General features: G+C 40.4%; 2 long non-coding RNA genes across 3 annotated transcripts; one reads left to right on the forward strand and one right to left on the reverse strand.

Annotated features, from left to right (window-relative positions):
• Positions 1 to 242: 242 nt before the first annotated feature.
• LOC141728612 (uncharacterized) lies at positions 243 to 27,713 on the forward strand. Of its 2 annotated transcripts, XR_012579748.1 has the most exons (4): positions 306 to 519; positions 2,841 to 3,452; positions 18,612 to 18,761; positions 23,862 to 27,713. It is a non-coding gene; the product is annotated as an uncharacterized LOC141728612 (long non-coding RNA). The 2 variants fall into 2 exon arrangements; XR_012579747.1 differs by lacking the exons at positions 18,612 to 18,761; positions 23,862 to 27,713 and having other exon boundaries at positions 243 to 519; positions 2,841 to 3,921.
• Positions 1,619 to 14,180, reverse strand: LOC141728613 (uncharacterized). Its single transcript, XR_012579749.1, has 3 exons — positions 13,335 to 14,180; positions 11,147 to 11,423; positions 1,619 to 3,828 (listed from the first exon to the last, which is right to left on the reverse strand). It is a non-coding gene; the product is annotated as an uncharacterized LOC141728613 (long non-coding RNA).

Consider the following 27,713-nt stretch of genomic DNA (forward strand, 5'->3'; position numbering starts at 1 on the left):
TGAGTTTCATCTCACTGAGAACCACTTTACATTCCTGTTCTTTCTTGCTATTTCTCTTCACTCAGGTTGGTGTCATTCTCAAACCTGGTATTCACGTGCTCTGTTCCATCATCCCAGCTATTAAACACAATTTTGAAACTGCTAATGACTCTGACCCCTGTACAACTACACTTCAATGCCCTTGAAGAGTGACAGAGAATCTTTGATGAATTCTTGTGAAGAGGGCTTCATCACAGTGCCATACACCCACTTTTAATGATTGCATCTGTAGGATATTTGTCTACTGCAGTTTTAACAACCTCACTAAAACCAGAATGAATCATAACAACCCTCTAAAGTCACAAGGCTGGCTACTCTGCCAAAGAAAAGAAGTAGGCTGGTGCAGTGGGATGCATTATTTACAGGGCTGAGCTGGCTGGTTTTATTCCATCTTATCCTCTAGATCCATGCTTTCCGTGGATCGAAGGTGAACTGATGGGTGTGTGATATCGTGGGTTCAATTTTTTCTGCTTTTTAAAGGTAAGTCAGTTGTTTCCCTCTTGCAATCCTCTTCATCAGATGGCTTGCATACATCTCTCTTTCTTTTTTTTCCTATGCCTCTATCACCACAAATGAAAGCTAGTAATTCAATGACTGGAGTTAACTCTTTTTATGCCAAGAAAGCACACCATATCTCTGCATTCTTGCATAAATTAATTTGCTTTTTCTCTTTTGAAGTGGTAGATCTAGACTTGCTCTTAATACAGTTAGCACATCTCTCTCTTGGTTCCCATAATTTGGCTGTAATCTTCACCTCACTTTTAACCTTATCCTCTGATATAAAGACTGCTCTTTTCTCCCATATTTTTCAGAATATCTGTTTGATTTTCAACTTTCAAAACTCCTAGGATAATTCTGTTGGTCTAATTATCTTATTTTTTCCATTGCAGTGGTCCATCTTGCCTCTTTGCTTTTCACATAATCTCCTTTAATATTTGTCAGTCTTTGGCACATCTTTGTATTTAAATCAGTTGACTTTGTCTAGAAATTCTTCCCACTAGTTTCCTACTTTCTTAGTTTGCTTTTTTCACTCCATAACTAATTCTGCTGCTTTTTCTCTGCCAATTCCTTAGACTAATGAATTTTAAAAGTTATTTTTGTGGAAATCATCTTCCACTTGTAAGAAATTCTCATCTATTCTCAATTCCTCCCACTCAAACCTAAACTGAACCAACTAAAAACCTGAGATCCTCCTCTGGCAGCAGACTCTGCCTTACAGCATGTTTTAGTTAGGTATCTGCCACGGCAGGGGAGGGTGGGCTGAGTGGCTTTTGAAGGTCCTTTCCAGCCCAATTAGCCTGTGATTCTGACAAGACTGACTAGGAAAAGCAGTGGACTCTGTTTCTGAAGAAAGGTGTCCATTAGCCTTGTTCCTTCTCTTTAAAAAATTAATAAATACATCTAACATACACAGAGATCAGATATAGTGTTAAATACAAATGTTACAATTCACGATTTTTCCATCTCTCTTTCAAAGGTGAATACCCAGAAAACATTAATCAGGACTGGAAAGAACACTCTGGGATAGTCACATGGAAATCAGTTGTTTAGCACTATACATAAACCAAATGTTCTCTGTTAAATTTTTTTTAAAAAAAATTAATTAATAAATTGCTCCAAAACATCACTTTCCATTTCCACATTACACTAAACTGACACAGTTTTAAAATACTTTATTTTTTTTGCTTTTCAGAAGAAATTGTTCTAGGTGGGATAAGGATACAACTTGATTGACTTTTACAATCACACGTTCATTATTTCAGCTCATTGCACAATATTTAAAAATGCTGCTATGGTCTGATTGCAATGTATTTCCTTTCAAAAACAGTGAGATTTGCTTTTGTTAAAAACATACACACAGAGATAGAAATTGTGCTCACACCTGCAACGTCAATACCTTTGAAAAATTATCAAGCCCATAAGTTTCTCTTGTTTAGAAAGAAAATAGCGCAATGATTTATAAAAAACCCAGCACACAACATTTTAGTAACTGCTTCTACAGGTAAGTTCAACATTTTATCCTTTCACCATTTATTTCTGCTGTGATACCAACTTCTTTTGCTTTCAGCTTTTACTGAGACACAAGGGTCCCTACTAAGCCTTTGTGATGGCTGTGATTGAGCTGATGCTTATGCACTGCTTTCAGCTCTCAGATATCTCACACATCTGCCAGCTGCAGGAATTGATATCAGAATCTCTGAAAATGCAATGGAAAGCAGTTATGCAGCTTTGCAAGGAACACAAGTCTCCAGTGCTCCCTCTCCCAGTCCCCAGTTTCTCAAAGTGTTCTCAAAGGTTCAGAATCATGTAGACTGAAGTCTGATACTTTTTAGCCACTAGGAACTTTAAATGTCTACTGCCTGTAAAATAGCTTTTGTTAGAAAACTTATTTCTATAGGAATGTCATTTGGGAATGTCATTTGAGTAGATCTTAGCAGCATTAAATTTATTCTTCTAAGAGTACAATATTTTCCAAATTACCACAGATTTTGAAAATCACTGTGCAAAACAGTTCTGGCTTCTCCACTTAGGTGTAGACTGTTGGACAAATCAGACCCTGGGCTATTCAGAACTAGAGGTCTCTTTTTATTCCTGTCCATCCCTGCACCCTCACCTGCCTTCAGGGAGAGATCATATTTTCCCTTGGACCTCCCAAGTGACCTGCTCCCTCTCTGGGGTCTTCTAGATGCTTTTGTATTCTTGTTCCTTTTGTCCTTTCTTTTTTGTTTTACACTTTTCCATATTATCGGTTTTGATGTTTCATATGTAAAAAAATAGACTCTTGTCTCATTTCTCCTCAGGAGAAGGAGCATCAGCCTCAGAGCATTTATTGCAGTCACTTGCAATGTCCCCTCAGTGGCACTGGCATGGCTAAAGTCTTCAGATATGCCACAGATAGCAGAATCATTTGGAGCCCAGTGCAATGCTTTTCTGAGGCTGTGGGAAGAGACCCCACTGCAGCCATCACATGCAGAGTAGGAAATTCATTGCCAGCATGGAAAAGGAGTGGAGGACATCTGCAGGAATGCTGGAAGCTGGGGCAAGGAGGTATCCTTTGGAATATGAGTGTGAAGAGACTAACAAATGGGGAAGTCAAACAGCATCACAAAAGCTGGGGCTGTAATTTCTTTGCAAGAAATGCCTATTGACTGTCCAAATTGTGAAATGTATGAAAAATGGGCAGAAAAAAGAAAAACAGTAGAAGATTACTGCCCAGTGTTATCCAGTAGTTTAAATTCTATTTTCAGATTAATCTCCTATTATTTTGATTTCTGACCTACAGTTTTTGAAGTTGTGAGAGCTGACACTCCGAGGCTGTTGTTAGGTTTGCACAAAGGTCCCAGGCAAACACAGCTGCACACGCACTGGAGATGGAAAGCAGGAGTTCGGTATCCAATGGTCTGAGATGAGAGGTACAATTGCTGCATGAATGACAGAAGAACAAGATTGGCTGCCACAGTTTTTCTTTTTGCATGCCTCTATGGAAATGTAGTACTAATCAGTCTTCATAGATTGAGGATAGTTAGGTCATTAAGCAGAGTTGCAAGAAAGCTAGAATTACCTGAGAAGCCCAAGTGTGTTTGATCAGCAGATCCAAAGAAATAGGAACAGAAACTTTATCTTCTTCATCACCTTTGAAAATCCCAGCCAACAGGAAAATGCTGAAGATAGCCCAGCATCTTGCCATTAGACAGATGGTTAGAAGAACCTGTACCCTGCTAACAATGTCATCATCTTCTGTGTAAGACAGCCAGTCCAGCTGGAGCAGTTGCCTCCAATTAGAGTGGGCTAGAAGAGAAGAATCTCATGATTGGCAAATGCCCCATTTAACCAGGCTCAGACAGGAGGTTGTTAATGTGATGAAAATATACATGTTTATGTTTAGCCATTTGAAAATGACCTACACCTTCTCAATCTACAATAAGGAAATCAGTGCAAAAATCCCTGGGATTTACAAGAAGAAAAAAAAAAAAGAACTGATTTTACTGCATATAACACAAAATAACAACTACCTAAGCATTGATTTTTTAAAATTGCATACAGCCTGATTTGAAATATTAAATCCTCATGGGCTTGATTTGAAAATGTAATAGATACATATGGTAACATGGTAAAAATGGACCACAGTTACCTTAGCAAATAATTAACTGTAGATTCTGTTATGAATAAATTTACAAGGATAACTGGATTAGAAAACTTCTGCACTAAAAGTTAAAGCACATATGCTGGAGTATAATTGAGACACCTGCATGTTGCACTAATGTAGTTTCTCTGCTTTCAGATAAGTAATTTGTGCTAAGTGTTGTACTATAATATTGCTAGATCACTAAGTCAAGTTCTAAGCTTAAATGGACCTTGGGCAGAATGTCAACAGAAGTGACATGCAGAGAGCTTGATTGCTGTCCTTAAAATGCAATATTTCACAGCTCTGACAAATGAACTGCCACAGTACACAAAGTGAAGTATTACACTGACTTAGTGTGATAGATTTTATTCTGTGAGGGAAAATAATTGGATTTCCATAAACCTTAAAGAAGGAAGAGATGCTGGATTTATATAAATCCCTTGAGATTGTTAAAGACAAACAGAGTTTCTCTCCATGAAATACACATTATGAAATTGTCAAGGAAAAAAGGAGGAAGAGCTGTTCCATAGATTGTTCTCGGAAGGGGCTGTGCCAAAACTCTTCTGCAAAAGCCTTGAATTTCCTTTCAATAAACAGTGTTTTGTGGTGCTATATGTAATGTTGTTCCTAAGTTTTAGCGAGTTTACAGGAACCTTGAATCCTAATGACTATGCACAGATCTTAAAAATTGTTTGTCTTTTCCCTTCTTCTCCCTCAAGGGGAATATATTAGTGAGGAAATTAGTACATTAAAAGGTGAGGAAAGTTGAGAAGAAAGTAAATTCTGGAACTTATTTTAATATCTGTTGCACACTGAGTAGGAGACCGTGGGTTGGTCAGAGAAGCTGTGGATGCCCCACCCCTGGGAGCATTCAATGCATTGGAGAGCATCTGGTCTAGTGAAATGTGTCCCTGCCCATGGCCAGGAGTTTGGAACTACATGATCTTTAAGATCCTTTTCAACCCAAGCCTTTCTATGATTCTATCAATATATGAGTCACATCATAGCCAAAATAAAAATAGTATTGTTTCTAGTCAGTTCTTTTAGCTTTAGTCTCTAGAAACATCAACCTGATCTCTAAACCAACCACAACTCCTTGATTTTTCTTTTCAATTTTAGTTCAAAAAAAATTGAAACCATTATTTCAGAACAACTGAAAATAGGATGTATCTAATAAGACAAGAAAGGTAGTATCAGGTTTTACATGCAAATCTTTCTTTTTCCTATTAATATATAAGACCCTGCTAAGTGTGATGAAGATGAGTTGCCTTAGAGCATTATGGTAAGAGAAGGGTGACTAAAAATCCCCACTGATCTTTCATCCAGGTCATGAATCTGACCTCAGGAAATGCTGTGTACAACAGGAAATAGTTAAACATGGAGTGGGTGTCATTCCTCTGTAACTGCCCAAGTCCAGCAGCAAAACTCATCTCTTGGAGGATTTGTCAGAGAGCAAAGCATCAAAAAAGGTTGATCAGAGCCTGTATAGGATGGGGCAGAGATAGGCTGGGTCTAACTCAGGGGGATCTTTCCAATGTGTATAAACACCTGATGGGAAAGTGCGAAGAGTGAGCTAGGGTCTTTTCAGTGGTACACAGTGACGTGACTGGGGGCAATGTGCACAAAACTGAAACAAAATTAAAAATAGTGTTGTTCCTGTGAAGCTGACCAGGCACCAGCACAGGTTGTCTGGAGAGGTTGTGTAGTCTCTCTCCTTGGACATACTCAAAATCCACCTGGATATGGTCCTGGGCAACCAGGTCTAGTGGACCCTGCCGGAGATAGGGATGGATTAGAGGTGCCTGTCAGCTCCAACCACTCGGTGGTAGAGTGTCTGTCACCCACAGTCAGGGAGACAGGGACAGGGATGCATCCACATCCCCAGCATTTTCCTGTGGCTCCTCTGTGCAGCATGCTCTGCTCCCAAGTCCCCAGGATACAATTATTGGCTTTCATGTGGGACGGGGAAGAGATTTATAATAAAGCATCCACAATATTATGCTGCCTGCTCTTGGATTAAAGTCTGATCAGACAAGCTGTGAAGTGCTGTCTTTTGGGTTAGAGCTCCATACACAGCAAGACTTCGTCACTGTCAACTCTGCAGCAAGCTTTGGGCAAACACCTAAGGAAGAGGTGGTGACATTTTCTGTGCTTTCAAGGGAAAAGTGATCCCAGGTGGGCTGACAGGGTTGGTCAAAAGGAAAGTCTGTGCTTGTCACCAAGCACAGTCCTACAGAGAATTTATGGGAAATTCTCACAGGCAACAGGGCCAAGGCAGAGACCATATTACCTCAGAAACTCTGTGCAAATTTGCTGAGCAGAAATTGCTCAGGTAGCTGCATAATAGCATTGCTGTAAAATGGGATTAAATGGGTATCTAAAATCAGTTGTAGATCAGTACATTCAAAGAGTCTAAGTTTCATTCCTACCTTTGATCATCTTCATCTCGGCTTAGCATGGACTATCTGCACTTTGAAAGCTGGTTTGGACTAGAAGAAAAATTAGAAACTATTAAAGCAAAACATCCTGAAACTTCTTTTCCTAGATGTTCGGAAATGGCTTTATTTATCATAGGAAGAACCTCTCCTGTTCACACTTTCCCACTCAATAACCTGGCATTTTCAGCAGAGAGCATTTAATCACAGAACTCATGACAGAGAAAGAGCCTTTTCAAATGGAGCAAACCCCTGGCAGTGACAGGAGCTGGTGAGTTAACAGGAGACCATATGGGGGTCGGTGTTGCAATTTTACAATTGATGTGTGTTTGATTCTTTTAGGCTGGGAAAATTGAGCAGATGCTAAGATGCTTTTGCACATTTTTTGCCATCCTCCTTGGGAAAAACAATGAGAGCCTTACAGACTCCTGGCAGGGCAATGATAGTGTTGCAGAAAATACAAATGTAAAGGCAGATATAAAGGCAGAAATCCTTCCCTTTAACATCCTCACTGTGTCTTTCAAGGCTAGAGGTGAAGGGTGCACATCTTTTGACAAGTTTAACTGCCAGTAAACAAATTTGGTTTAACATTTAGCAATATTAGAAATCGAATGTGCTGAGTGCTTCCCAGAAGTGACCTTGCAGACCCTTAGAATGTTATTGCAGCTGCAGATATATTTGTGTCCAGTAGAAAATGGCTTAAGATCTCAAATCTAAGTACTGCTGTATAGTGCATATCACTGAACAGATGTCAAAAGATAATTATCCACCTGAACCAGATGGCCAGCTAAAAGAGAGACTCCTATTTATTAGATTCTTAAATTTTTTTTCCTTAATGTTTAATGAGCATAATAGGGGAAGAAGTGGTAAAATGAAAAGGTCTGAGAGAATCAAGGCTTTCTGGTTATGGGAAGTTCTCTGTCTTGATTTTGTAATGAGTCTGTGCTTTCCCAGAGGTATGCATTAGGATCACCTCTGTAAGACTAGGCTGATGAATAAAAATGTTTTTGTTTTGTACTTGGCTTTGCATTAACCTCCTGTACCATGCAGAGAGCTGTCAGAGTGTCCAGAGGCAAGAGCTGCTTCCAGCATGGCAGAAGCACAGCCAATCTCAGGTTGCTAGAGGAAAACTCTGAATCTGCAATGCTTGCTGCACCTTGTGATGTCAATGCTCACTTTCTTCCTGTTCTCTGTTCAAAACAAACATAAACATCTGCTGAAAGTTTTCCTGCTTTTGGAGTTACCCACTTCTAGTGTGGAGAACCCAAATTTCTTTTCAAGCAAGAGCATATTATTCACTTTGTACACCCAGGAAACACAATGGTTTTTATCTGAAGGAAAGACAGGAGGTTTAGCTATGAGTAAAGCCTCAATGCAATAGTTGTAAATATACAAATAGAGGGAAAAATACAGCTTTTCCACTCTACTAGTCTTATTTGTTTAAAAATATGAAGCAGTATATCTGGACTTACACATTAAGAACAGTAAATTAAACTTTCATGGTGAAAATAAAGACAATATTCAATAAATGCCAGTCCAAGTGACAAGTAAGCCACAAATCTAATAATAATGAATATTTTATGGACACTGGTCAGTAAAACCATCAGGTGTTTGCAGATCTCAAATGCCAGAAAGAATCTGATGTTACTGAGCAGGGCTGCAGAAGCTAATCCTGTTCCCACTGCAAGGAGCTGTCAGGGAATGATTGCAAGGGTATCTAAAAGCATATCAAATAATGCCAAGGTGTCTCAGCTGAATCTGCCTCCTTATAACATTAGCAGAGACAGCTCTGTTGTCCTCATTAGTGAAGGAGATATCATGTCTGAACATGCTGCGGGAAACCTGAGAATCTCTCAATTTTGGCAAGGCCATTTGCAAGGGCTGTAATCATGTAACATGAAGAGAATTGTCAGTCATTCACAACATCATCCATCCATCCACTCACAGCTTTCTTTATGATAATTTTTGATTTTTTGTTTTTTACACCTACTGCAGAAGAGTTCTCATTTTTCTGGCCCAGAGGATATTCAGAATTCACAAATTAACCATCACCTCAAAAAACAGGGAAAAGAAATGAGAGCACTACTAAATACTTAGGCTTAACATTATGAGATTTTCTTTTTTCTTTTTCATTTAAATGGTGAAGGGAGCTTTTATAATGGAAAAATGTCATTTTAGCCCAGCATCACATTTGTAAACTCTAACACATTTTTGTTTGGTCCAAGAACATGAGTTTTCAAAAGCTGGTCCAGAGGTGACAGGTACCTTTTAAGGAATTCTCCCATTTTCTGACAGGATCAGATCTATGTTCCCCTGGAAAAAGGAAGTTAAGATCCAGGTGTGCTTCAGCTGCTTCCTGACACTTGCAGTGCTGCCCCACGGTGGGAGCTTCCTCTGGTGGGACCAGAGAGCTGATGGGAGAAGTAAAGAAGTGCTGATAGTTAAAGTATCTCATTATTTACCTTTCCCTACAAATAAGGGGTGTCTCAGACTCTGCTACATGGCATGGCCTGAAAGACATGGGACAGACATTGAAACACGAGCACTTGGTTGCAGTGGGGCTTAAGACAGGATTGCTGTGGTACCTTACATCTCCTGATCCCCTGAAAACCCTGCACGAACACCTGTGCTGAACTGTTACACTCCCAATGGCCCCTGGATGTTTATCCTTTTCCTGAATACTGTCATATATGACAAGCACCAGCCCAGAACCACCTTCTCAGTATCTGCAGCTCCCTCTGATGACAGGAAGAGAAATGCTAGCATGAAATTCTGGTGCGCCACTCAAACCACAGCAGGTCTTATAGAATCATGGAATGTTTTGGGTTGGAAGGGACCATAATGGTTGTTTAGCTCCCACTCCTCCACCATGGGCAGGGATCCCTTCCACTGGATCAGGTTGGACAAAGCACCGTACAGGCTGGCCTAGAACACTTCTAAAGATGGAGCATCCACAGCTTCTCTGGGCAATCTGTACCAGTGGCTCACCAATGTTACAGTAAGGAATTCCTTCCTAATATTTAAAGCAAATCTGCCACTTTCAGTTTAAAGCCATTACCCATTGTCCTATCACTACACACCCTTGTAAAAAGTCCCTCTCCAGCAGTCCTGCAGGACACCCCAAGGTGCTGGAAGTTGTCAAAAGGTGTCCCCAGAGCCTTCTCTTTTCCAGGCTGAGCAACCCCAGCTCTCTCAGCCTACCCCTGTAAGAGAGATGCTCTATGTGGAGACCATCCTCATGGGCCTCCTCTGGATCTGCTCCAGCATGATGGTGTCCTTCTTATGTTGTCATGACCCCAGAGCTGGACTCAGTGCTGTCACAAGAGTGAGTGAAGTAAAAGGGGAAAATCCCATCCCCAACCTGCTGGTCACAGTTCCTTTGATGCAGCCCAGACAATGGTTGCCTTTCCGGGCTGCAAGCACACATTACAGGGGTGTGTTCAGCTTCTCATTGACCAACAACCCCAAGTCTTTCTGCCCAGGTGTGCTCTGCACAAATTGTCAGCCTGGCCTGTGTCTGTGCTTGTGGCTCAGCAAGAACTTCCATTCCAGGAGAGATTAATGGCCTCATGTGATGAAAAGATAAGTGTATACTTTCCTCAGTTGGAATTAAATCTGGAGGAAATAAGGTTCTACAAAGAGCAGAGAAATCACAGGTGGCAGAGATAATAGGAACAAAAGAAGAAGAAAACGTAATAAAATCTGAGGCCATTTATCAGTTGGTAGTGAAGGGATTGCAGCTTGCAGCAGAGAGAGACAAATTCTTTTTTCCTTGATGCAGAAAGAAACCATAGAAAAATCCTCCAGTGAGGAATTCTTTGGAGACTGTCAGGCCAGGCTGAAAAATTCATTTCTGAAGTGCTCGATTCCCACCTGTTATGATGCCTAATGATATGGACATTTGACAACACAATCTTTTCTGATCTCAAAACTATCTGTGTGAGCTGGAAAAAGAAAATACCTATTCCTCTTTCTTGACTGCTGGAGTTTATGTCAGAACACAGTATAGTAAGTGCTTCCTGAATTAATATTTTTTGCTCCACATTTTATTTCTCATATAATAATAATAGATAATAGTTATCTATTATTATTATATGGGGAATTTTATTCCCCAGCATCATTATGTGCAGTAAAAAAATAAACTCTTTATGATCAACTCACTGAGAAGGAAAACAGTGAGAAGGAAAACAGTGAGAAGGAAAACAGTGAGAAGTGCCTGGTTGCTCTCCCTGTGCATACCTGGACATGGTTGGATCCTGGTATTTAAATTAATTAGCATGTCAACCTGGGCTCCTCCTCTGTGGCATCCCATGTGGATACCCTCAGTCACACCTGCACCAACTGCAAAGTGTCTGTCCCTCACATTCTGTTTACTTCATTCAACTCATATTATCTGTCTGAACATAGGGGTGTGGGGTAGCTACCAACCCAACAGCCTTACACCTGCTGTCAATGGACAGAAGGGCAGGACTTCTCAACATCCTGCGAACTTCTATCCAAGCAGTTGAAATTCACCCAATTTTTGTGGGCTTGATCTTGGTCTTACCATCAAAGACAGAAAAAACCTTGTTGGGTTGTGTGGGATTGCAAAGATCTACAAAACTGAGTTGGGAGGAGGATTTGCCTTTGGAGGAAGAGGAGAGCTGCTCAGTGGCAGAAGCCTTCTCCCAGAATCACCAGGAGTGCTCCAGAGGGACAGCAGGATAGAACTCGCCGGTGTGTGTCTGCTCTCTCACGCGATGTGTCAGGAGGAGTTATCTGCCCGCAGCTCCGCGCCTCCTGACAATGACATGATTTAACTCACGAGGCATTCACTACAGGCCCTGCAACAGCAAGAAAATGGCATGCATTCAGATATGTAAATTGAATTACTCCGTTTTGCACCCAGAATTTCAGTCATTAGAGGCAGAGATAATGACTTGCAATATGTTTTTGAGGAGAAACACACAAGGATAATCTTATTTACTTTACACTTTAATTTCCTAATGTGCACATGTCCATGTAGGTCTTGTTTGTGCAAATGTCAGTTATCAAAGAAATGCCAGACTATGATTAATTTAATATTGCTGCCCCTTAGGCTCAAGCAGATGGGCAAAGTTCAGGAACTAGCAGGGTTGCCTGCATTAAGAAGAGAAGTCCACAATGTGCTCAAGGTAGATTCTTGCTGCAAAATTCTTTACATACATACAGACATACAGTTCTGTGGAAAGTAGAGAGAATAAGAAAACAAGAAAAAAGGTCAAAAATTGTTTTATTCAAATTATTCTTTTCTTTCCAGAATAAAAATATTTTATTTGCAATCATGTAGAGATTATTTGCATATACATATCAAGTTGTGATTCCACAATTCTATGTAACACTATTTAATGAATTTCTCTGTTTTGATGCAGTCTCATAGGAGCTGCACTTTCAGAGCTCTTTTTCTTAAAAGAGCTGCAAGTCCCCTGACAGATACAGCCATTCTCTGATGGTGCAGTGTAGTAAATCCTAGGAGATATACACTGGAGCTGCAAATGGGTTATCCCACCTCAGGCACTCCAGTGGCTCATAGAGGATCAGTTCCCACAGCTCAGGACATGCCACTCTCAAGAAGGAAACACCACCTCTTGCAGGATGACCTGAAGCACTGTTTCCAGCCAGTTCAGTATCAGACACTTCTGTGTGGCAATGCTGTGTCTTAATCATAAAGTCCATAATTAAAGGATCGTATGGTGGCTCTTTAAAATATCTTTCAGGTAAGTGTCCCTCCTAAAATACATCATTGTGTAGTACTTTTGTCCCAATTGGACAAAATGGGATTAAAGTAAATGCATCAATACAAGAATTCCTGGGGAAACAAAGTATCTTATTTTTCTCTGCTAAAAGGAAATAAATTTTTGTTCCCCCTGTCCCCTAAGCAGAAGCTATTTCTTTCATTTTGAAATGTGCCACTCTGGGGAACGCTGTACCCAGAAGGGACTGCAGAAAGTGATGTGAATGCTCTCTCACTTGAGCCTGGGGCCAAGTCCTTGAGAGTGGGCTGCCACTGTCAAAGGCTGTAGCTGCCACTTCCTTCTAATCCACCACTGGTAGAAGCCCTTTTCCCTGCTTCAGCTGCCACACAGGGATTAGAGGCACGGCTCAGCAAGCTCAAGGTCAGATTTTCTCTCTCTTCTGGGCTGCTGCAAAAAGATTGGCTGCTCCTATTTCAAAGCCAGGTGACATTTTGAAGCTTGGTGGCATTTGGGCCCTTTTGTAGGTCTAACATTAGAGTTTCCTCACGTGTAGAAAAGCTGCAAATCATCTTGTCCTCTCTGGGATTTGTTCTTACACTGGCTGCAGTTATTTAGGATGAAAAAAGAATATTACATTTTTTCCATCTCAGGAAGGCTAGTCACAATGTTGTGCTGAGAGCAGCAGAAAATGCCCTTCAGAATACCAACATAAAATCTCATTAATGGCTTCTAAAATGTTCTGGTGCAGCCTGCCCTCGTTTCCTTTTTTGTGACTACTACAAACATCTGCACAGCTCTGTAGCAGAGCAATGACAGAAGCTGAACCACTGCTTCAAAAAGTTCTAAAATAACACTTTTGCTTGGATTCACAATCAGGCTTTAAAATTACTTTCAGTGACACAATTTGTGGCTTTTCCTTACACATTATTGGTCATGTACAAAACCATCCTGTGTACCTAGTGTCCACAATTACAGACAGAATGGAGATGCAGAGCATAAACTGACACACAAAAAACTTACCCCAGCCAGATGTCCTGACCCAGCTCCAGCTGACCTCCTTAAATGGATGGGGTTTTCCTTGCAATGAATCATGAGGAAAGAAACACATCCTGTGTGCCTTCAGAGCACACAGCTTTGTCAGCAGCTTCCATCAAGTGCTATAGTTAGACAATGTCCTTGGCAAAAACGTGTCCTTGACACACTGTATGCCAAATATACACAAGATTGGGTCATTTCTTTCATTGCACAGGACAGACATAACCGTAATGACTCTGCTGGCACATCTCCAGAAGTACCCCACAAACAGGGGTGCTGGTCCATGGCTCGCTGACTGTGTATCCTCCCTGCTGTGGGGTGGCCCCAGCAGTGCTCTGGTACCCTACAGCTGATCACACTGACAGGCTAAGACTGGACTCAATCTGTAGGATTCAAACCCCATGTCTTCCAAGGAACACATGAGAAGAACAGACTGTTCATTTGCTTCAGTCTCTTCCTTAGAGCTGTGCTCCAGAATGTGGAGGCTGGAAAATTGCCTATGGTAAAAGAAATCTGCGTCAGCTGTCAGCTGATGATCTCCTTGTTCAGAGACACAGGGCCAAAATCTGCAGGAACTTTCATGCTGCAGAACAAGCCATACAGACAGAAGGCCACTGACAGCAGAGTGGGGCTGCTGTCTGGCTAGAGATCATCTAGATAAAGGGTAGAGTAGGCTGTTTTGCTTTACTTTTAAGTGTCATGAAACGGAACAGAAGATTAGCAAGTAGCGCCATGAGTTTCCTCCAGGCCTCCCAGGAGTGCAGTCCTGTGTGGTGTCCCAGCAAGTGTGGATGCTGGTTCGTGGTACAACTCCCTCTGCCCACCCTTCAGGAGCAGGCGCTCCAAGAGAGGCCTGCAGCACTGCTCCCCTGTCCCCTGCAGTAGCAACAGCTCACTGTGGGGCTCATTTAGGGCCAATTCAGGTACTACAGACTGGGGTTCAAAGGTGGCTGGGATCTGCCCGATCTTCCTGCTGTTCCTTCAAATGCTGCTGCTGTGGGCACTGATGTGGGAGAGTGTCCTTGGCCCCTGGTCACAGAGAAAAGGCCACAGCCTCCGGTGGCAGCTACTGCCAAGGGTTGAAGGGCCCAGCACACCATGCCACACAGATTCTATGGAGCCAGCTGTACCTCACCTCAGGCCTGCTGCTCTGGCAGCTGCTTCATCAGCCCATCATGTCACTGCCCTGACAAATTTAGTCTCTTCCTTGCATGTGTTCCTTCCTCCATTCCAGTTTCTGCTTGTTCTTCTCATCTTGCCATTCAATGACAATTTTCAAGAAACAATATTTAAGCATATATGCTGTCTCCTTCCCAACTGTACAAAACAGTGAGGCTGGTCCTAGTCTTGCTGCCCAGGCTGGCTTTGGGGTCTTTTTGTCAAATCTTAACAAATCTTTGAAATAGAACTCTCAAAGTAAAGTTTAAATCAAATAAAGGGTGTACTGAATCTTCATTTGGTCTTCAATCTCATTATGTATAACATTTTGCTAAGCAAACGCACAGGCACAGCTCATACAGCATGAAGTCAGTGAAACATGAATTTAACAAACCTCTGAAATGGAATTATTCCTGTATGCTAATTAGTAGGAAAGACTAGTGCAAGTACCACAGCATAAGCCAAAAGTTTATAGGAACTTGACTTTGTTCCCATTTTTCAGTAATGCAGGCACCTCTCTACATTTCTGCAGAAATAGCCCTGTTTTATTTCATGAAAGTGCCCTTGGGCTTTGGATTAAATATATTGAAACTAGAAACTGAATCCCTGGCATCAAAAATAGGCACACTGACAATTTATACCACTCCATCAGCAAAAACAGGCTGGATTTGAAGCTTTTTTGTATGTTTGTTTTAATTTGTTTGTTTTGTCTGACCTTAAGGGGAAATTATTCACAATTCTTCTGGAATAAATAAAAAGTCAACAGCACTTCAATATATTTGGCACTGTATCAGATTGGAGAATCTGTAAGAGGAAAAAACACATGCTTCAGCCCACATTTTTCACACAGTTAATGACTTGGACTTTGTGCATGGGCAAAATGATTTTAAGTCAATGGAAAAATAATGTTCTGTGGTTAACATAAGTAACAAAGTAGAGACCTGCCTCCTCCATGGGCTCCAAAACAGCAGGAAATGATGGCTCCCCATGGCAGGTCACCCCTGAGCCCTCTGGCACGAGAAGGAGGAGGCATGAAGAAATATCTCATTTTCTTCCAGACAAGACCACTACTGGACTGTTGGTGTCTGTCTGCCCTGCATAAAGAGGCGTCTTCTAACGCCCCCTCTGTAGCTGGAGACAAGAGGCTAATGTAATTTATAACCTTTCCTCTAAGTGAATTTAAAGTCACTGCCTTTTTAAAGGACTCAAAAGTTTTCAGTTCTCAGATTTAAATCTTTTGGACAGGGATGGAAAGGAAATAGTTCTCCAGTGCCTTGGGCAGGACATCAGAGAAAGCAGAGAAGAGTTATTTTTCTTTTTAAATTAATTTCCTGTTCATTTTTCAAGAGAAAATAATTGACTTTAGATAAAGACTTTTTTTTCCTCAACACTTAATAAAATACCAAAGAAGAGAATATTTGCAATAAATAACTGTTGAAAAAATAAAATACTTAAGGAAATTATCTGTATGCTTCCATTTTGTGGGATTCCAAGTGAAACCTTTATTTTCATATTTTCCAAGATTTTATGAAATTTCATAATGCTTTCTAGCTTGTTGCAGACACTTTTAAAAATCTTGTGTGCACTGCAAGACCATTTATCAGGGAACTGAAGGTCAATATTAGGATTTTTTAAAAAATGTTTTGGTTAAAATATTCCAAAGGAAAAAGGGAAAAATAAAGTTGAAGAAAGGTCACTAGGCAATCATTTCTGTAAATAAAATGTAGTTAAAAGTTACTACTTTTAACATTAGCAATATCAGCAGACTTTTGACCTTGTTTATTCCAAATCAAATTTAAAATGAATTTGAAACAGAATTTGCCAAATTACATTAACTTGAAAAACAGCAATTAGAAAGCCATGCCAAATTAACTAAAACTGATTGTGATTATAAAGCTCAGTTGAAGTAATTGCAATATTTAGTGTTTAAATACTCCAAAAGTCAGGAAAGATTTTCACTACAATTGTACTATTTTCTCAATTTTTTTCCCCTTTTGCACGGAGAAAGACAACGGGCTTTTAAAACAGTGCCAGCAGTAGCAGGACTGTCATCAAATGAGTCAGGATAGGAAGGGATCATGTTCTGCTTTGCCAATGCAATGTTATCTTTTTTGAAATGCCCCCCGTGCAGATCTGGTGTGGAGGCGGGGTCAAGGACATTTGAGCAGAAGTGTCATTATGCTGGGCACACAACCTCACCCCCCAAACTGAACTGCAGCTATTTTGGAGAGAAACAGCAGTGCCTGGGTGTAATCTTGCCTGGTGGTCCCCATGATGGTATTTCTGCAGTGATAAATGGTTGCCTGCCTGACCATATGAGTCATTTAGTAGGAGACCCCAGATACCTCTATCAGCAGTGGGTTTATTCAATTTCTATATTAAAATGAATAAAATCCACATCAGCACAACCTGCAGCCACAGCAGCTTTCCTCTGGGGCTTTGGCACGGTCGGAGTGGGGAGGGATGCTGCTGGTCCCGGGAAGGAGCGGATGACACAGGATCAGGGGCTGTATTCCTGCTGCTACCCAGCAGAGGGACAGACGAGTGCTCTCACAGCCTCCTGCAGCCACACCGCCCGCCTGAAATTTGCTGCTTGGACTGATCCCCATAGCAAAACACAGCCCTTACCTGGGAAAGCAGGGCTTGCAGTCTAAGGGCAGAAAAAAATTGTCTGTGGGTATTTACATGGGAGGACAGACCTGCCATAGGCACCTCCCACATTTACTTTGGTGTCAGGCTGGGACAGCTGCCAGCCTGCACACCTGGAGTGGCAGGGACAATGTGCCACACAGCACTCTCCAACTTTACTTCAGAGTCTCTTCTGCTTCATCCTAATGTCAGTCAAGTCTCCTCGTTTTTCTTTAAAAGCATGTTTTTTTCTCTGTACTTGCACTTAGAGAACTGAGATTCTTTTAAGAATATATATGATATTTGAAATATTGATTTTAAATTTGCAGAGACTTTTCCAGTAACAGAAGATGAGTTGTTTAGCCAGTGGGAGCAGATGCTTGCAATTCAGGCAGAACATAAATGGAGAAATGTTTGTGAATATGACCCTATGATAACATTGTTTGGCAAATTTGTGTTTCAATTTCTTTTCCCCCTCTGAGTAACATGGCTAATATCCTGATTTTGCTCCAGTAAGGGGTTTACTGATGATTTTACTAGGCACATTCACTGAATAGTAGGTGAAAGTCCTTTAAGTTTGGGTTTGCTTTTTCTAGGTCAAAAAAAATTTTCCTCAGTTATAGCCTCAAGGACATCTGTGTGACAGGTGAACCAGAATCATGACTAAGTAGCCACAGAGAAGTTAAAGGATTGAGTAAGACTTTGAAAACCAATCTTATTAAAAAAAACATTTCAGCATATGGATATACTTGTTGCAGTCTTTCAGAGGCTGATTAGGAAATTGCAGCCCACAGCATTTGTTTTGGCTTTAAACAGTGGTGGATTTAAAGCAGAGCATTTTACATTACGTGGTGAAGAGTTTTATATCCCAAAAGGCACCTTCCCCCTCCATTGGGCCTACAAATGTCCAGAGAAGGACTAATGGGAATATTGGTCCTTAGCACCTCCAGCCAGCAGTTGATGCCAGCAGTGTTGAGGCAGGTGAGCACACAGCATGGGAAGTTGGAACTGGATGGGATCATCCAAATCCTGCTCCTCTTTGCTGTTAATGGAGGAGCTGGACTGAGACATCCATTTATCATGCTGGCTCTGTTAATTAGTAGGTGGCAGTAGAATTCCCTGTCTGACCCCCATGGGGCCGTGTTCCAAGCTGTGCTCATCACTGCTGCTCCTACTGCTGCTTTCAGCTGCAAGACAACATGGGAAATTAAAACCTGACCTTGAGGTGAAACAAACAGAGCCTTTCAGCAAAAGATCTGGTACGATAGCCACAAAAAATGCCTGAGGTCTCTTGCTAAAAGGTTGACCATTTAAAAGAATAGTTACATTTATTCCCTAAGGCTTTCTGTGTTTCACTCCCTCAGAGAGTGAGAGTCTTGAGGTTATATTTAGTTTGAGAGATTTATCTCATGATTAAATGAATCTCATCTGCTGTCACTCCTAATGCAAACAACTTTTTTATTTTTCTTGCTACAGGGAAATTGTAAGTCAGGAAGAATATCCTCTTCTTTCATCCTACAGCCCATGTTAGTGAATGATTGCTTTATGGAAGCTCTTTTTAATTGAAAAAGAGAAGAACAAATTAAACCCCACATAAATGCTATGACTCATGGAAAACAAATAAAGGTATCTTGTTATGGACTGTCATTTCAGGCCTCAGGTTACAAAAATTATTGTTAATTTTTATTAAACATGTATGCATGACCACAGTCACTGTTGGGTTATAATAGTAAAAGTGTAAACACAATATAAATGTATTTCTATTCTATTCTATTCTATTCTATTCTATTCTATTCTATTCTATTCTATTCTATTCTTCTATTCAGAATAGAATAGAATTGAATTGAATATAATATAATTTGAATATAATATATATTATATTGCAAATACTGTAGCATAGAGCTCATGGCCCACCTATGTCTTCCTGCTAAGACACTGTTTCATGTCTTTGCTAATAAAGTACTCATGTCCCATGAAGAAAGCTTTCTTCTGTGTAATGAGCAACAAAATTGAATGTATTATAGAGATCTCTTTATGTCTTAATTGTCAAAGGAAAAGAGAAATCACAGGCACTGAATAAGTGCAGTTAGAATGATTCAGAAATTGTTTCCTTTTTCTGCTGATTTTTCTGCTTTTCACACTTTATGTTGTTTCTTTTGTAGCTCCATAGAATCACAGATCACCCATCCACCTACCACCAAGATGTATAAAATCTGAGATAAAGAGCCCTTTATCTAATTCTCTCTGCCAAACATTTTCAGATGATGCTCAGACTGCCTTCTTTAACTGCAAATGAATTGAAAAGAAATACTGAAAATAATGGTATAAATATAGAAAAAAAAGTCACAGGCTCGAAAACTCTGCCTATAAATGTTTATTTTTGGCAAGTATATGTGGCAGTCTTTCAGTCCCATTCACTTAAGAGATCCCAGCTGAGCTGCTGACTGCAGCATGAGCTTAGCTGCTAGCAAGCCTCTGGACACCGCTGTAGGGAGACTTAAATCCAGTGTCTGCACCCTGAACAATATTCAACCCCAAAGACAGATGAGATTAATCCAGCACCACAAACCAAGCCTTGTTTTTTCCTTTTGTGACCTCCTTAAGTAACAAGGTAAAGTTGAAGTGTGTTTCTTCCACCTTTTCCTCAGCTTTTGGCACAGTTTTTATCTTAAAACTCATGGAATAGGTTTGGTCATGTTTCCCTGTATCTGGAGCAGTATGGAAAATGCATTTGTACCTGAAATCTCAGAAGAATGTAAGTCTTCCTTACCTGCTTAAAACAAGTAGATTTTGTTTATTCCAAGTCCCTATTCTCAGTCTTTCAGGCAAAGAAGGGCAGGAGGCAGCACCGCAGACTCCAACAGATCCATTGCTAAATATGAATATATTGGCATGGACATGATGTCAGTGTTGTCTGCAGCAGTGGTTTTATTAAAAACCACTGCAGAGTTGTGTCTTCTCACTTCTGCCTCTGAGTGTCAGGTACCAATTCTCAGATCAAACCTGGAAATTATCCTCACTGAAAACTGGTGTGGAAGACAAATGGACAGATCCTTACCTGTGGGAATCTCTCTTTCTCTCACCTTTGACCACAGTGGGTTATGGATACTAGGCTGAGCTGGGTGGGGGTCTAAATACTAGACTGAGCTATATATGTTAGTCCTAGGTGAGTCCTGGGCCCCATTGCAGGTATCTCCAGCTGTGAGCACTGAGAGGAATCAGCCCAGCTGTGCTGCTGCAAATATTGCCCCTAGAAATGTGTTTGACTTGAGAGGGACAGTGATTTCTTACATCATTAAGATCAAATCCTGCCAGTTGTGCCATCAATAGCACACAGCAAAGCAAAGCATAAATAACCCTTCAGATGGATGTGAGTGCCTTGCACAGGTTCCTTACACTCAACAGAATGTCAGGAAGAATTTGTCCATTAGTGCATACTGAGACAATTGCATGTTTATATTTATAGAATTGCAGGACAGCTGAAGATACCTGGTTAGATTGTATTGTAAATATATGTCTTCTAAAGTCTTAAATAGATAAAGTCTTCTAAAGAAATCTCAAACTTTACACTTGAGAATAACTGTTTTGAGTCTTGAAGTTCTACATTTGATGTAGCCTGCAAAACAAATTTGCACTTCTAATTAAGGCTGCCTAAAGACAGAGTAATACTAAATAATATTTAGCACAAAGAAAATTTACTTCAAAAGAAGTTGGCAAATCAGTAGAGAAGGCAAAGACTACTCCTGATGCCAAGAAACAAAATATGCAGTAACTTTAAAGTAGCAGAAAACAAAAGAAGGGAAGACATATCAAAAGATAAAATTGCTTGAGAAAACCAAGACTCATTACTGTACCAAACTGTTTGATATTTTTATTGAAAAGCACTTCTTAACTTGCACATTTTTTTACATTGACAAATGTAGGAATTTTTTTCAGCTCTGAAAAGGGGATTAAAATTTTTGAATCAATAATACAGCAATACTTGTCCATAACAATTTGTCCCTAATCCTAGATGTAAATACAAATTGTAATGTCTCTCAAGTCATATTTTGTTTCACAATACCACAAACTCTGCATCACAAAGTGATGAAGAAAAACATTAAAATAGGAAAACCCTGTGAAACTTTTTATCAAATGTTGAAATTATGAAGTGAAAAGATAGTAAAAAAAATGCACAAAAGTTCAAATTGAATTGCTATATATAAGAATGAAAATATAATTTTAAAACTTCAGGTTTTCTTTGGAAAAACAACTGTTTTGACCAACTGGAGATGAGTAATTACCATTTGGAAATTTCTTTTTTTAGATTTGCTACTGTAGTTTCTAATTATTCAAATACATTACAGAAAAAAATTTAGAGCAACAGTAAAGCATTTTTCTTCTGACATTTTAGACTTAGCAAGAGTAAAGGTACCTTAAACTGCCTAGTTCTGTTTTTCCTTTATGGCTGGGCAGTGGCAGTCACACTTGGTGGAGGAGGACTCTCTTTTTTGGCAGAGTGAGGGATTGTGGGAGGAAAGAGAAACAAATACAACCCTTCAGAGTTCTTTGCTCACATATTTTTCCTTTTCTCCTTCTTATGGCCATAATGACTCAACTAAACTCAGAAGTTCCCCAGCCTCAGGCTAACTGGGAATTCAGAATTTGGACAAGTCAACAACAACATGGGTAAAGTGGACAGGAACACCTTACTCTTTTTACTAATACAGGAACACAGACACATTTGCTAATTGAGCTCAACAGATTTTAACAAAAGGAGTATTTCTTTCACCTGGTATGTAGTATATAATTAAAAGGCAACAAATATAAACAAGTTCATGAAAAAAAAGTGACACCATCTATACACTATTAAGTTTTGAGATCCCTAAGATTCATGTGGGAGAAAATCCTAGAGATAGTTGCCAGTACCCCCACCTGCTCTGTTATCATTCCCCAAGGATTCATGGTTTTCTGCTGCTGGAGATGTGGTCCCAGACAAAAAGACCCAGTAGAGCATTGTAAATGCCCTTAAGTTGGTGGACTCGTCATCAGGATAGAAAATGGGCAGCGTCCTCATCATTAGGAATGAAAATAAAGACATTTTTTCCCCTGCTATGCAGTCCCTTCTCCCAGGACTACACAACTCCAGTACTGAAGTCTGCATGATCCCAATACCTCAACTGGCTCTTGCAAAGTATCATGAAGAAAGCAGCCAGAAAATGCAGGAGACTGATGGAGTGAGGGGAATCATCAAGTCCTGGTGATTTTCTGATGAGATGAGGAGATCCAGAAGCAATGTGGGTGGATAGAGCAGGTACAGCCAGAACTGAAATATGAGAGGAGAAGGAGGCAAACATTGAGAACCTTGTTTGCTTACATAGGATGCTTGCAGCTGGTCACTGTGGAATAAGTACATCCATTTGTGAGTGAAAGGCAGCCTACCCAAATTTTTCCAGTACCCACAACAGTGGAAACTGGATGGTACTGGATGTAGAAGCACTGTGACCTTTTCTACCACTTTTTGCGGCACCAGGTACCTCTGAACCCATGTGAACTCTGTCACACAGCAAACTCACCTCCTGTCTTTCAGTGAGGACCAGAAAGCCTCCAAATTTAGACTATTTTAGATCCAGAAGAGGGACCTACATCCTTTCTCATTTAGCTTTTTAAAAACAAGTACTCTGTAAAAGTACATATTCTTATTTGGTGCTCCAATTATTTCAAGTGTCAGGAATTCTATGAGATAGCTTAGGCTGAAATTGCAGGACACAATTCTGACAGATTAACAAATAATTACTGTGATTTTGTTCCTTTTTAAAGGTATGACTCTTTATTTCATCTATGTGCATATTTTCATTTTCAGCTCCACTCCCCTGTCAGCAGGAAAACATGTATAAACCAGAGGGTAGGGTCAGTGTTGAGATACCAGAAAGTTAGCATTCCATGTTAGAAACAAGTGCCATCGTTAAGGATCAGTCATTATTTTTCTCTCTTCCTCTTTTATTCTTTTTAATGATGAGTTCTCCTCTATTTCCTCTTCAACAGTTTTACATCCTGAGTTGTGCTGAAGAAATTTGCTCTCACTTAACTGTGACAGACTGAGTAGTAAACTTCACTGGTGTCTACTTGGTTTACACCAGCCTAAATGATAGCTCGTAGAAATGATTTAGATCAGCTAGGAAATATCCACAAAAATTAGGCTAGATTGAGTTAAATCAATAGAAATAGCTGCATTCAATCTAGTTTATATTGCTGAGTCAGAATTTGTGGTGCTAGGGGAAAGGAGTTTACCTTTTTTTTTCCAAATAAAGATTCTGAGTTACTGATTCTATGAGGCTATAAAATGAAATCTGTACAAGTAGTTGCTTTTGGTAGACAGCAAAATATGCAATCTATATTTTCAACATAAAAAATGAGTTCTTTTCCTGGTAATACTTTTAGCTGAAGTTTGCCTCTCAGTCTAAAAACCTTGTGAGGGCTGAACACAAGTAATTTTTACTTTCATATAATTTGACAAATAGGCCATATTATGTTAAATAATTACACAAGGTCATAAAAAATGTTAAACATAGACCTGTTTCCTACTGGAAAGTAATGCAAAAAATCTTTTTTTTTTTAGGTCTTTGATATGAGGTTTTGTTCTCCAGTTAGCCAGAACACCTTAAGATCATACCAGTAAATATCCGTCTAGATGATATCATAAATGTTTTAAAGTTCATCTGTATCTGTCTTTGCTTTTTTTGACAGGATTACCCCAGTTTCCTGCACATTGGTGTAATTTTGGTGCGATCACAGCAGATTTATTCCATAGGCAGCGTCCTGGAAGCTCAGTTTGGAGCTGCCAGTGGCGCTTTCAGCCACCGGGGGACTCGAGGGCCCAGAGCCGTCAGCGATCAGTACCATGGACAGCTTCAAACCACACGCAAAAGGCACAATTTACTCCGAGTGGATTAAAAATCTAATCTAATCGCAGGGGAAGAGCTAGATGTACCAGCAGTGTACACGTGCAGAGCCATTGCCAGCTGCTTAATGCCCTTGATCCACTCTTGCCGTGTGGAATCATTTGCTATGAAGGCACAGCCCTTAAGGTTTCTCAGTAATTAGGACTCTCAATCTGGGTGCCCTTGGTTCTGTGAACAGCACATTTTTTGCTAGCAACACATGGCCATTGGCTTTCTGAGGTCTGGCAGGCAGGTGGTAGAGCTGCCTCTGGGGATTTTGAGGAGGATTGTCAGGAACAGGCTATGTGTGCATCCCTGGGTGAACGTGAGATCTCTTCACTATCATTAGCCCATTCTTGCTTCTGCCTGGAAGGGAACTCAGTGATCTCACATACAGATTGAACTAGACATCAAATGGTGTTTGTCCTTTTTCCTGTTTTTTAATTTATTTTAAAGATGTGCTGGTTCAATGAGGTCCTGAGGAGCAGTGAGACTAAGGAGGTGAATGTTGTCTTTAGTGGGCCATAAACAAGAAATCATCCTGATTTCTCAGAAAGGTCAGAGACATGGATCTGTCACGTAATGCAAACAAAACTCCTATTCCTGTGCCTCATCAAAGGACTTTACTAGAGAGGCAAGAAGCAGTGCATGGCTTATCTGGCAAAAAATGTTGCTCACTGTGAATTCATAAAATATTTTTCCTTTTGTCTAAAAAGTCTCTAAGTTTCTTTAATGTACCTAGTGGCTGGCAGTCTTCCAGTTTAGATGCAGCATTGTTATGCTTGAATGCAGCAAATGTCAAGCTTTTGTTCTTGAGCATAGGGGAGGCCTTGAAAATAAGGAGGAGAAGGTTCAAAACCCATCAGTAATTTTTAGAGATTCAGTTTTCAAAAATGCAATAATTTTGGCATAGTTTCATATATCTCAACAAATTATTAAAGGTTAGAACTATTTTCAGTAGGCTGTATTCACATTTTAATGTTAAGGGCTGGTAAATAGAGATGAAAAATTCATCTTTTATTTGCCTTGACTACAAAGTCTAGATTTAAGTAATCAAGGGATTTGTTTTAAGGCATTTAGTGGAAAGTGTTCAAATAGTTTATTTTCATGGAAGTTGCATGGCAAAACCTAATATGATGATAAAGCTTTCAGAGACTTAATAAACACTTTACATTGCAAAAAAATCTGTAATTCTCTGATCACTGAGCCTTTTTATTTTTCTAGTAAAAAAGTCAACTTGAATCTTAAAATAAAAATTAGTGATATTAAGTTAATATCACCTTGCCAAGGATACAGTGTTATTTGTTGGGGGGTTTCAGGGTTTTTTTAGAAGTCTTGATGTCAACAGCATTCATTTTTTTTAGGTGACTGCTGACAAGCTTGGGGTCTGTGAAATACCCCTCCTGAGATCTGACATTTGATCTCAGCAAACAGAAGATTGCTATTTTCATTCACAAATAGCAACATAATTGCATTATCATAAAAGTCACATTGCTGTTGGCTGTATTGCAAGTGCACATGAAAGTCCTCTTGACCCCAAAGGTGGCATCGAATGTAAAAGATTTTTATATAACTGAAATAACTCCCTCTGCTCATGTCTGCAGGAAGCAGCAAAAATCAAACCAAAATTATATTTTAACATCAGTAAAACCACCATTCAAAGTATCTTAAAATGTTTATTTTGTTTTAAGGTCACAGTAGCATAGGGAAAATAGTTACTGGTGAATAGAAAGGAAAAGTTTATGATCTCAGTGACTGGTGTGAAAATTTAGGCTCACTCCAATAAAACCAGTGGAAGTATTCCACTGCCCAGTGCTGCAGCTGGAATCAGAATTGGGATCAAAGATTGAAACTGCATCTTTTAAACATGAGGACCAAGAGAAAAACCAGAAATTATAACTTTTAGCCTACTTTCCTGAGGAGAGAAGGCTCACAGAAGACCTCTTGTATCTTCTGTCTCATCCTCAATAACCTGGAGGCCACTATTTTTAGGAGATTTAGCAAAATAGTATGAATTTCAAAGGTGTTGTGTTTCTGTTGTGTTTTCCTGAAATTAAACAAATCAGATGTTTAACCCCAGACTGCAACTCAGTACTGTGCTCACTCACTCAGTCGCCCCCCAATCCCAGTGAGGAGAATCAGAAAGAAAGTGAAACTCATGGGTAGAAATAAGAACAATTTAATAATTGAAACAAAATAAAATATTGTAATGACAAGCTTATGGCAATCATAGTTTATTATTGTGATAATAATACTCATAGCAATGACAAGCAGAGAGGGAGAGGAGTAAAACTCAGGAAAACAAGTGGTGCACAATGGTTTCTCACCACACCCTGATGCCCAGCTCATCCCTGAGGAGCAATCTGCCTTTCCCAGCCAGTTCCCCCTGGTTTATACACTGAATGTGGCATTCTGTGACACAGAACACCCTTTGGCCAGTTTCAGTCACCCACCCTGGCCATATTTCCTCAAGGGTTTGGGCACCTGCTTGATGGCAGAGCACAGGAAACAAAAAATCCCCTGACAGGATAAGCACCACTGAGCAAAAACTGAAACACCGGTGTGTTATCAACATGATTCTCCTACTGAATCCAAAACACAGCACTATACCAACTAAGAAGGAAATTAACTCTATCCAAGCCAGAACCAGAATAGTGTGTTACACAGGACCTATTAAAGTGACAGTCAGCAGCAGAACTGAGAGGTAAATGTAGAACCCCGAGTCACAGCCTGCAGCTGCAGGCAAACTATTTCATTAATTCCTCATGAGCTGCTGTGGGAGGGAAAGTAGATTTGTGAGAAAAATGGAAAAATGCACTGAAATTTTCAGCAAGACTGATATATGGCAGTCAATAAAAATCCTGTAAAAGCAGCACTCATGATGTATTTCTGGCAGCACTTGGTGGCCCTTCTTAGCTAGAGTTCACACACAGCTCAGGTCTTTGTTCTACCAGGAAGTTTGGGATCCACAGCAGCAGCCTGGATAGAATTCCCTGCATGCCTGCAATGTACTTCATGCCTCAGAAATAAACAAAAGAAGATTTGTTAATCTCCAGGATGCTGTGCTGGTCTCTAATTTCTCCCTTTTCAAATCTCCCCCTGGTTTTGCCACAGGCAGGGGTGCTGCAGGGATCTGTAAACCCCTGCCCTCGGACAGGGAGTTCTCAGTTTGGCGTTGCCTTCCAGGGCTTGGCTCAGCTTCCCTAGGGAGGAGCTCTCCACCTGTCCCAAAACACAGCTTCGTTCCCAGTGTGTGAGGCAAGAGCATCACTGCAGCTCCGTGTGTGCCACCACCGGCAGCTCTCATTCCCTGCAGGGGAGGTTCAGAAATCATCCCCAGACATCACAGCGCTGCTGTTTGGTGATGGAGCCGTCTCTCTGCCCTAGCGGCCGTGCCCTCCGCATCCCCGCTGCCCCGCACGGGTGGCCGGCAGCGCTCCGGGGAACGCGCCAGCAGCTCTGCTGACAGTGTGCAGCTTCTTCTGCCCTGTTGCTGGATAATTTCTGCTGCACACACACCTGTCTCCGACTCCTGCAAGAATGGAAATTAGTTTATTTCCCAGAACAGACCGCAGAGAATTATAATTAGCAAATGAGTACAGGATCACTTGCTCCATATGACTTAATTTAGCCAATTATTGTCTACACTGTATCAAAC

Source organism: Zonotrichia albicollis, chromosome 3 (assembly GCF_047830755.1).
Source record: "Zonotrichia albicollis isolate bZonAlb1 chromosome 3, bZonAlb1.hap1, whole genome shotgun sequence".
NCBI lineage: Eukaryota > Metazoa > Chordata > Aves > Passeriformes > Passerellidae > Zonotrichia > Zonotrichia albicollis.